The following is a 10,541-nucleotide window of genomic DNA, read 5'->3' as shown; positions in this document are numbered from 1 at the left end:
AAACTGTGCATAACTTGCCGCATAAGCTATGCAGATCTGCATAAGGAGAAAGATCACTGTTCCAGAACCAGCCGAAATGTGCATAAGGAGACTGCATAGCTTATGCACATTCTCGCCTCCCTTATGCACATTCACGAAATTGTGCATAACCTATGCACCAAGTCATGCAGCTTCGCATAAGTGACCCAGATTCAAAAATCGCATAAGGGATCATAACTTATGCGATCCACTTATGCAAATCCTTGAAGAGTTCATTAATGAGCTGGCAGGAGATTCCCATAAAAAAATTCCTCCTAGAACATACTATTTTAGGGCTCCATGTCAGAAAAATGCTATATATAGTCTCATTTTCCCATTTTAGAAGGAGACAAGGAGCAAAGAAGAAGAGGAGGAGGCTGAGCAGAATTTGAGGAGTCATTTTCACCTTCCACACCATTTTCAACCAAGATTTGCAGATTTCTTTCTTTCTTTACACTTTTCTACATTTCTAGTGTTTAATTTCTTACTTCTTAGCTTAGATTAAAGCTTTATTTCCATTTAAACTCATCATATCTTGTAAGCATTATGGATAGTGAGTAGTTTACTTTTGATTCTGGAGTAAGGGTTGTAATATTTGAGATATTTTGTGGATTTTGATTGGGTAATCCATATTTTGTGGTCTTAATGAGTTTTATTCATTTCTTGTATGCTTAATGACATGCTTAATGAAGGATCCCATTGAGTAATGTTCTTAATCCATGGTTGAAGCACCGAAAGGAGAAGGCCTTGTGATAGATAATCAGGAAATTGGACTTAATTAACTTAGACCTAGAAATAGGCTAAGGATTAAGAGGATTCACAGATTAATTAAAGAACTTAATGGGTCTTAATTAATTCTAACTCCACGAAAGTAGGATTAGTTTGATTAAGGCACTCTTTGTCTCACTCGAAAGGGAATTCAAAGGATTTAAGAATTAATCTCCTTAAAACCCATAAGTTTCATAAAATTGGATAACCGATTTAAATCCCAAAATAGCTCGAATATGAAATCCCGAACTCCGGAATCACCTTTTTACCATTGTTAATTTCTAATCGAATTTAATCATTTGCCATTTTAAATATTGCCATATTTGAACTTGCTTATTTCTATTTGATGCAACTTTAGTTTAATTAATACATTGTTGAATAGAATATTAATTTTGCACATTTAGATTTCATACTCCATTACCCATTAATTCATTATTTTAATTTCATAAATACTTCAATTTAGTCAACTTTTATATCGAAAATTCAATCATTAACACAACTCCTAGTGGGATCGATATTTTTCTATACTACTTGTACGACCCGTGCACTTGCGGTTGGGACGCATCACAAGCTACCCTTAAAAAAGGGTCTTCTCTTCTGGTATGGCAATGATATCCCTGGCTTACTCCCATTTAGCTCCATATAAGCTCTACGCAAATGCCCTCTTTGGTACTTACCTTAGGGCTACTTACCAATTTTTGTTTATAATAAAAAATAAAAAAAAAACTAAAGAAAATAAAAGAAATAAAGAAAATAAGAAAATATTAATAATAATTTACATTGGATTCTAACTCTATTCTCCTAAAGGGTTAAGATTCCTAATTAGTTATAACTACCTAAGGGTCCACATCTTCTAACATATTCCCAACACTTCATGACACTTCTTGAATTAAAAAAGCACAAAAAAATAGATCAAATATCAATTGGAACCTAAGAAAATACAAGAACATGCATAAACATACAATTTCCAAATTCTAGCAGATTGACAGTAGCAAGAAATTTGATTTTTGAAAAATAGTTAGACAAACCTAAAAATCATGAAAAAATTACAGAATATAGCCAAAACATCATACAACATCATAAAATTCATAGATTAAACAAAACCCTAGCCAAATAATCTACACAAATCGTAAATTGTCCTAATGATAGAATCACACTACTTTTTTGTAAAATTCATAACTCACCAACCATAACAGATATGAATGCGAAACTAATTGGAAAATATTCACAAGATTCCAAACTTAATTTTAGACATCAGATTTATACAAAAATATAAAGAAACAAGGGAGATATGGGCTTCACAAGTCGGGCATCCTGCAAATCGGATTTTATAGGAACTATAACTTCAAACAGCCATAACTTATAAAATATTAAAGCTGTTTTTGTGGTTCTTGAGCCTAAAATTAATAGAATTTTGTGTAAAATATGAATATAATTTTTACAAATTTTTTACAGATTCAGAGAATAACGAAAAATAATAAAAATACGAGAGACAGAAAACTAAACATGTGCAGAGTTGTGTATCCCCTCAAATTAAACATTATTATATGATCTATATGAACATATAAAATAAATTAAAAACAAGGAACATAGAATTAAACATTACATGGCATAGATCTTGTAAAGAAAATAAAAGAACTAACCTTTAAGAAATATCGCTAGGAAGAAAGAATAACTAAAAGAATTTTGGCTATTCCTCTCTTTAAATTTTTTTCCTTTTTTATTTATTTTTTTTTTTGTCTTCTCCACCACCTCTCCTTTTCTTTTTCTTTTTTTTTTTTTTTTTTTTTCCAGTAGGGTATTTATAGAGTTTTGGGAGAGAGGTGTGACAGGATTTGGAGTCCTATGGTGATAAAATTTAGATAACTTAAACAACTGGGGTTGCAGAATTTGGGTGAGACTGAGATATGAGTGAGGTGTTCTAACCAATAGAAAGAGAGGAAAATGGGGTGGCACCAATAGGGAGTGAGAAAGATAGTGGAGCCAAAGGGTTTGAAGTACTAGTGTGATAAGGTTCAGATAACTTAAACAACTGAAATTGAGGAATTTGGGTGAGATTGGGATATGGGTGAGGTATTTCAACCAATAAGAAGAGAGGGAAAAGGGGCAGCATCAATAGAGAGTGAGGAAGAGAGTGGGGCCAAGTGGGAGAGAGAGTTTGTATGGGAGAGGGAGAGAGAAAAAGATATTTTCTTATTTTAATTTTCAGAAAATAAATTAAACGGGTTCTATTTAAAATTCCTAACTAGGCTTTCTTAGGCCAATAGGGCCTAATTAAACTTAATTAGGTCTATTTAAGAACTACCTATATTAAATTTTAAAAAAAATTAATTTAAATTAAATTAATTTCCCATAAAAACATATTTTTTTTTCAAGATCATGCCACGAAATTAATAATTCAGTTCCATGCCTTCAATTATATCTTACAGTCATGCAATTTTTCGTCATCGGGTTTCCCACGGCCTCAATGCACATACTCATCACAAAATAAGGATCTACAATTTGCCTCCCACTTTGGCGAAAGTTAAAATCAATGCGAAAGCATTGCTTAAGTTTCGTTAAAGTGAAACTCAATCTTCTAATAACTATGAAACATTGGCTATAAGGATCGAGTACATCTTGCTCGGTTGACATACTCTATGTTATGAGACTAGCTACAGTCTCATAACTGTGATAACTGTGTCACGTGAAAATTGAGTACATCTTGCTCTGTCGATACACTCTGCATCAAGAGATTAGCTACGGTCTCATAACATTGATAACTGTGCCATGTGAAAATCGAGTGCATCTTGCTCTGTTGATACACTCTACGTCATAAGGCTAGTTACGGTCTTACGACAATAGCAACTGTGTGATTTGAAATGTTGTGGATTCGTATTTAGGACCACGGTCCTAAACTACTTACGTAACCCCCTTGCTATCTTGAGGAAGAATCAGACCCACTCGTAGTTCGACACTTGAAACTGTGGTGATGCATGTTCTTCTATGCCTTACACACCTACAGGTGACATGTTGATGCGTGTTCTTCTACGCCTTACACAACTATGCCATATGCCCTAAATAATGTCTAAGGACTTACCAAAAAATATCTATCATGAAATATTGTGGGTTCGTATTTAGGACCGCGATCCTAAACTACCTACGTATCCCCTTCGCTATCCTGAGGAAGAATCAGACCCACTCATAGTTCGACACTTGAAACTGTGGTGATGCATGTTCTTCTACGCCTTACACACCTACGGGTAACATGTTGATGCGTGTTCTTCTACGCCTTACACAACTATGCCATATGCCCTAAACAACATCTAAGGACTTACCAAAAAACATTTGTCATGAAATGTTATGGGTTAGTATTTAGGACCACAGTCCTAAACTACCTATGTATCCCCCTCGCTATCCTGAGGAAGAATCAGACCCCCTCATAGTTCGACACTTGAAACTGTGGTGATGCATGTTCTTCTATGCCTTACACACCTACAGGTGACATGTTGATGTATGTTCTTCTATGCCTTACACAACTATGTCGTGCACCCTAAACAACATCTAAGGACTTACCAAAAAATATCTATTTCATGATTTGAAAAAATTGATATGACTGGGTCTCAAAACTCTTTTTGTGATTTTTGTGCTTTTTGTATGCTGTTTCATATCATGGGCATGCTGATTTTTCTAGAGATTCTAAAAAAACTTAGTCCTCTGGGGACCTCTTTTTGCAAAAACTTTTTTATAACCTCAAAATTTTTTAGAAAAACTGTTCACCAAAAAAGACTTCCTTAAGGTCACAATACAATTTCCCTTTGATTTTTCTTTTTCTTCTCTCCCCCCATGGTTTCTGCCTTGACTCATTTCTCTTCCATGAACTACATTCTCTATGCCCTAACTTTTGCCTGAAATGCCCTTTTGGGTTTTTATCTCAGTGGGCTTGCTCTAACTTTTGCCTAAGCGGCCCTTTTGGGTTTTCCACTCAGCAAGCTCCTTTTTTTTTTCTCCTTTCTTTTTTTTGAAATTGGACAATTGCCAGGGCATTCATATCAAGCACCTATTCTGTCATGCTCACAAGACATAGATTAAATCAAAACAATATCGTTCAATTACCTAATCATTTGATGTATCCCTTAAGATACAAACATTCACAATCATAATTAAATAAAATATATTCCTAGTTAATGCAATAAAAAACTTCTTTATTTATTCAGGTACACCATTACTCCCTCTTACATTTAGTTTTGCTAAATTTTCAACCTTCCAAAGTTAGAAATAAGCTTTATAACCTGCTGAATGGCCTTTTCAGGTTTTCCATCCAGATCTTCTCTCATCTCTCCTTTTGCCTAGACCACCTTTTGTAGGTTTTTAATCTAGCATTTTTTTTCTTTTCTTTTTTTTTTCTTTGACCCTTACTTTTGCCTAAACCGCCTTTTGCAGGTTTTTAGCCTAGCGGGCTTGTCTCACACAAAGTACTATTTGAGCCTGTCTAAATTGACTGGTTCTTAAAATTCATTCCCATCTAGGTCTAATATTCTTACAGTAGAAAGATCTTTTTGACTATGTATGGACCATCCTAGCTTGGGTTAAACTTTCCTCTTAAATCAAAAGGGACGGGCCAAGCTTATTTCAAAATCATGTCTCCCTCTTTGATCTTTCTTGACTTCACCTTCTTATTAAAGGCCCTAGCTATCTTCCTCTGATAAGCCTGCATATGATACAAGGCTCACATCCTCTTTTCATCAATCAAAGCTAGTTCTTCATATCTCTTCTAGGCCCACTCATTTTCTAGGATCTTAGCTTCTAGCATCACTCTTAAGGATTTGACCTCTTGTTTAATGGATAGCACTACTTTAGTCCCATACACTAAAGAGAATGGGGTTGCCCTCGTGGATGTCCTTGTAGTACTACGATAACCTTAAAGAACATAAAGGAGTTTTTCAGGCCAATTCTTATATGTTTCGAACATTTTTTTTTCCAACTAGAACCTTTCCATTCATATGGGGACCACACATTCCTGCATGTACTTCTTTCATTATTTTCTCAGCTTATTTTTTTATCACACATAAGAGTTGTAGAGTTACCCCCCAACTAAAGTAAGTTGAGTGGCTAATCTATGAATTATTGCTCTATATCTTTTGTAGGCTTATTGCAAGTATTCTCTCACTTCCAAAGACCTCCTTATGTCTTCATATCATTTTCCTTCTCCCTCTAGGTCCACATGTGCTACTACTAATCCTTCACAGCATAAAATTTTACTCCTCATTAGGATAACTAGCTAAGTCAACTTTTGATCACTCTTTTCCTATGGGGAGACCAGCGTGGCTTGGGAATCGGCCATCTAATTTTAAGCTCGAGGCATGTGCTTCTTGATACTTTGTTAACAAAGCTATAAATTTATCTCTTTCTTCTTAGGTTAAATATTCAGCTAACTTAATGTCTTTAGGATTATTTGGTGTACCTAAATTAATAGAGATAAATTTAAATGCATTAATAGAAACTGATTCTAAATGATTATGAATGCCATGCATATGCCTATTAGAATAAACATCAAACAAGTAAGCAAAAGGACTGGTCATGTTGTTGATCTTCACCTTAGAATTAGCATCAAGTATATCAGAAATGGAAACATCAATATCACTACTATGAGCATTACAAAAGACAGACTCAAACTTAGGGGTATAGCTTTAGGTGTTTGGCTTTCATGTAGTCTTTAGATCAATGGTGCTGATTTTCTGCTCTAATTCTTTCACATGTAGTAACCCCTAATCATATGTCAAGGTAATTGCCCCCTCTTTCAAGAACTTAGGAGGCTTTGGCTCTTCTTCCTCTTCTGTTGGCTCATAGCCCAAACTATGACTCGTGATTTGCCCCTTCATCTCAAGAAAAGTCACCAGACCATGTATACTTTCTCCTAGGCCTATGCTAAGAAAAACCTTCATCCCTTTCTTCATAGTAGCCACTTTTAGATCCAATTAGTTTTCATAGATCCCAATAACTTGAAAATCAGACACTAGTGGAATTGAACTATCCAGTTGTAATGTAACTATCTCCTCATCAGAATCAGTCCAGACATCCAAAAGACCCTCATCATAGCTAGAATTATCACAAATGTCAACAACCATTATAGACTGAGGTTCATTGGGCTTTTGGATGGGTTGGATAGGTTCATTGGGCTTTTGAATGGGTTGGATAAAGTCAATAATTCTGTTAGGGTTATTTGGGGTGATGGAGATCATGTAGAGTCCCGGTGTAGGTAGAAATTTTGGTTAGACATAGGGCTAGTGTGGGTTTTTTTTTTATTGATTTTTTGGGTCAATTATCCTTTTGGCATCAATTAGATCTTAGATATCATGCTTAAGTTGAAAGCATCAGTCGGTGTCATGACTGTGGGCATTGGTAGAACCGGTAATATTAGTTGATATCATAGCTAGGTGAGAGTGGATTTGGTAATGGTCTGGGTGCTAAGAGCTATAGGAGGTCTTGAGCTTTGAGACACTCCAAAACCTTGGATAAGGGTTGGCTAAATTGGAAAAGTCCCCTTGGGGTGAGAGACACAATTTGAACCTTAATAACTTTAATGCCACTTAATTGGCCTACCTCGGGGCCTCTTTCTAAAGTTGATCACAATTTTCTCTTCTAGCTCAAACATCTTGGCGTTTAATATTTCATTAAGCATGGCCATAGTTTCTTCCATCTTAAGTAGTTCAGGTGAAGTCCTTACTAGTCTCTTCCCTTCCCTAACCCAAGTAACCTGATTAAAAGTCTCTTTGGTATGTTTTGAGGCTATGTTTTTTCAAAAAAATAGGATTTAAGAGTTAACCTAAGTATGCTATGTACATGAATGCAATGCATGAAGGGACCATTTTTTTCTTTTTTTTTGTTTTTTTTTATTGCCTTTACTTTTACAAAACCAAAACCGAACCATACCAATAGAACCAAAACTGAACCAAAACCATATCATATAAACTGAACTAAAATCGGACCAAAGATTGAATCAAAACCGAAAAAAAAATCTCAAGAACTAAATCTTTGGCCCCTTATACCTTCAACTCTCACGTGCAGGGTAAGAAAAAATTCTATCCTAAGCTACGATACATTGGAAACACCAACAGGGGGTGGTGTAGGATGATCCTCCCCTCATAAACAAATGATTTATATCCTTAAAGTTTAACCATAAGTAAGCATCCTCTTACTTAACATGGGTTTTGAAATGGACTTGAGCCTCTACCCACATTGGGTTTACGCATAGGCCTAGGTTCATCTCAACTACCACTAGAACTTATGGTTTGAATAGTAAGGTTATAAATACAGCACAACAAAAATCTACGGGGTACCTAGGGCTAAAATCTATAGCTCATGGGCTTCATCGGGTAGAAAAAGGGTCACCCATGTGAGAGCTTGTCCATTAAGCACAACGGCCAGAGCTGTGGCTCTTTTATATACTTGAAGGTACGGGCATGGGGTGCAAGCATTCACCAATTCATCATAGCTCGAGTAGAACTATGGTCTCTTTGGCTAATACTAACGGGGCTAAAAAGGGTAAAGGTGATCCGTGTGATAGTGTAGTGCAATGCAAAAAGTTTAACAGAGGAATAATATTATACTAATAGAAACATGTTGGAGTAACTATCCATTTAGTCCCTAGTGGAGTCGCCAAACTGTGGGATGGTAGGCGTAAAGCGATATATCATCCTTTAGAATTATATAAAATGCACCAGGTAATGCCCAGCAAAGATGGTGGAGTCACAATGGTCTCACTTAAGTACCACCTTCTTAAACAGCATTTCCTAGACATGCACTTCATAAAATCCTAATAGAATCAAACCACTGGTAAGTACCATCTTCCCATAATGCTACCACGGTACTAAGGATTTATGCCACATATTCAGTGTTTCTTCCGAGGGTCATGGATGGCAACTTACTCCTTGCAGAGTTTCCACAACCGTTATTACCATAGCCAATGTCTAGGTTCGGGATAGTGGGTACGTAAGGGAAAGGTGTTAAGCACCCCTTACACCTGGTCTAACCTCGTTAATTCAAGTGCCAATCCTCTACTAATGTTTCTAAAAGTCTTGTTTATTATTCCTTTATTAAACTTCATCCTAAAAAATGTAATTCTAATCCTACACACACAAGTAATTCACAAAAGGGTTGTTGTTTACAAACAATTTTCATGCACAAGTAATTCCTATCTATGAGGTTCCTAATTATTTAAATGATATTTATCAGATGACTAAAATTATTTTAATATTGAGAATTTAATTTACAAACAAATTCAATTTTAAATAACCCTACGTTTCTATTTAACCTAATTAATTAATTTTTACCAAGTTACCCTAAGGATAATTGAACTAAGTTAATTATGTACATGCGTAATTTATTCTAATATCACATAAGGCCCAAACAATCACAACTTAATAAAGATTTCTAACATACAAATTTATTTTACAATTATCAAGTATTAAATCAAATTTATTTTACATGCCAATGCTAGTTTAATTTACAAACAAGATTAATTTTTATTTACAAAGTATTTGTTTAAATTAATTACATGAAAAAGTCAGTTAAATTAAAAACAAAGTTAATTTCAATTTACCAAATAAAAATCCTATTATTACTACAATTTCATGCCAATGGTTATTCTAGAAATTTAGAATTACTTACTTGTTAGTAATTGTAGTTGTCATTGGGGCAAGCTACCCTTAAAAAAGAGTCTTCTCTTCTGGTATGGCAATGATATCCCTAACTTACTCCCATTTAGCTCCATATAAGCTCCACGCAAATGCCCTTTTTGGTACTTACCTTAGGGCTACTTACCCATTTTTATTTATAATAAAAAATAATAAAAACTAAAGAAAATAAAAGAAATAAAGAAAATAAGAAAATATTAATAACTATTTATATTAGATTCTAACTCTATTATCCTAAAGGGTTAAGATTCCTAATTAGTTATAACTACCTAAGGGTCCACATCTTCTAACATATTCCCAACACTTCATGACACTTCTTGAATTAAAAAAGCACAGAAAAATAGATCAAATATCAATTGGAACCTAAGAAAATACAAGAACATGCATAAACATACAATTTCAAAATTCTGGCAGATTGACAATAGCAAGAAATTTGATTTTTGAAAAATAGTTAGACAAGCTTAAAAATCATGAAAAATTTAAAAAAGATAGCCAAAACATCATAAAATATCATAAAATTGATAGATTAAACAAAACCCTAGCCAAATAATCTACACAAATCATAAATTTTCCTGATGACAGAATCACCCTACTTTTTTATAAAATTCATAACTCACCATCCATAGCAGATATGAATGCGAAACTAATTGGAAAAGATTCACAAGATTCCAAACTTAATTTTAGACATCAGATTTACACAAAAATATAAAGAAACAAGGGAGATATGGGCTTCACAAGTCGGGTATCCTGCAAATCGGATTTTACAGGAACTCTAACTTCAAACAGCCATAACTTACAAAATATTAAAGCTTTTTAAGTGGTTCTTAAGCCTAAAATTAATAGAATTTTGTGTAAAATATGAATATAATTTTTACAAATTTTTTACAGATTCAGAGAATAACAAAAAATAATAAAAATACGAGAGACAGAAAACTGAACATGTGCAGAGTTGTGTATCCCCTCAAATTAAACATGATTATATGATCTATATGAACATATAAAATAAATTAAAAACAAGGAACATAGAATTAAACATTACATGGCATAGATCTTGTAAAGAAAATAAAAGAACTAACCTTT

The sequence above is a fragment of the Hevea brasiliensis genome, chromosome 1 (genome assembly GCF_030052815.1).
Source record: "Hevea brasiliensis isolate MT/VB/25A 57/8 chromosome 1, ASM3005281v1, whole genome shotgun sequence".
Classification (NCBI taxonomy): domain Eukaryota; kingdom Viridiplantae; phylum Streptophyta; class Magnoliopsida; order Malpighiales; family Euphorbiaceae; genus Hevea; species Hevea brasiliensis.
The sequence above is the reverse complement of the archived record's forward strand: the minus strand, read 5'-3'. Positions refer to the sequence as shown.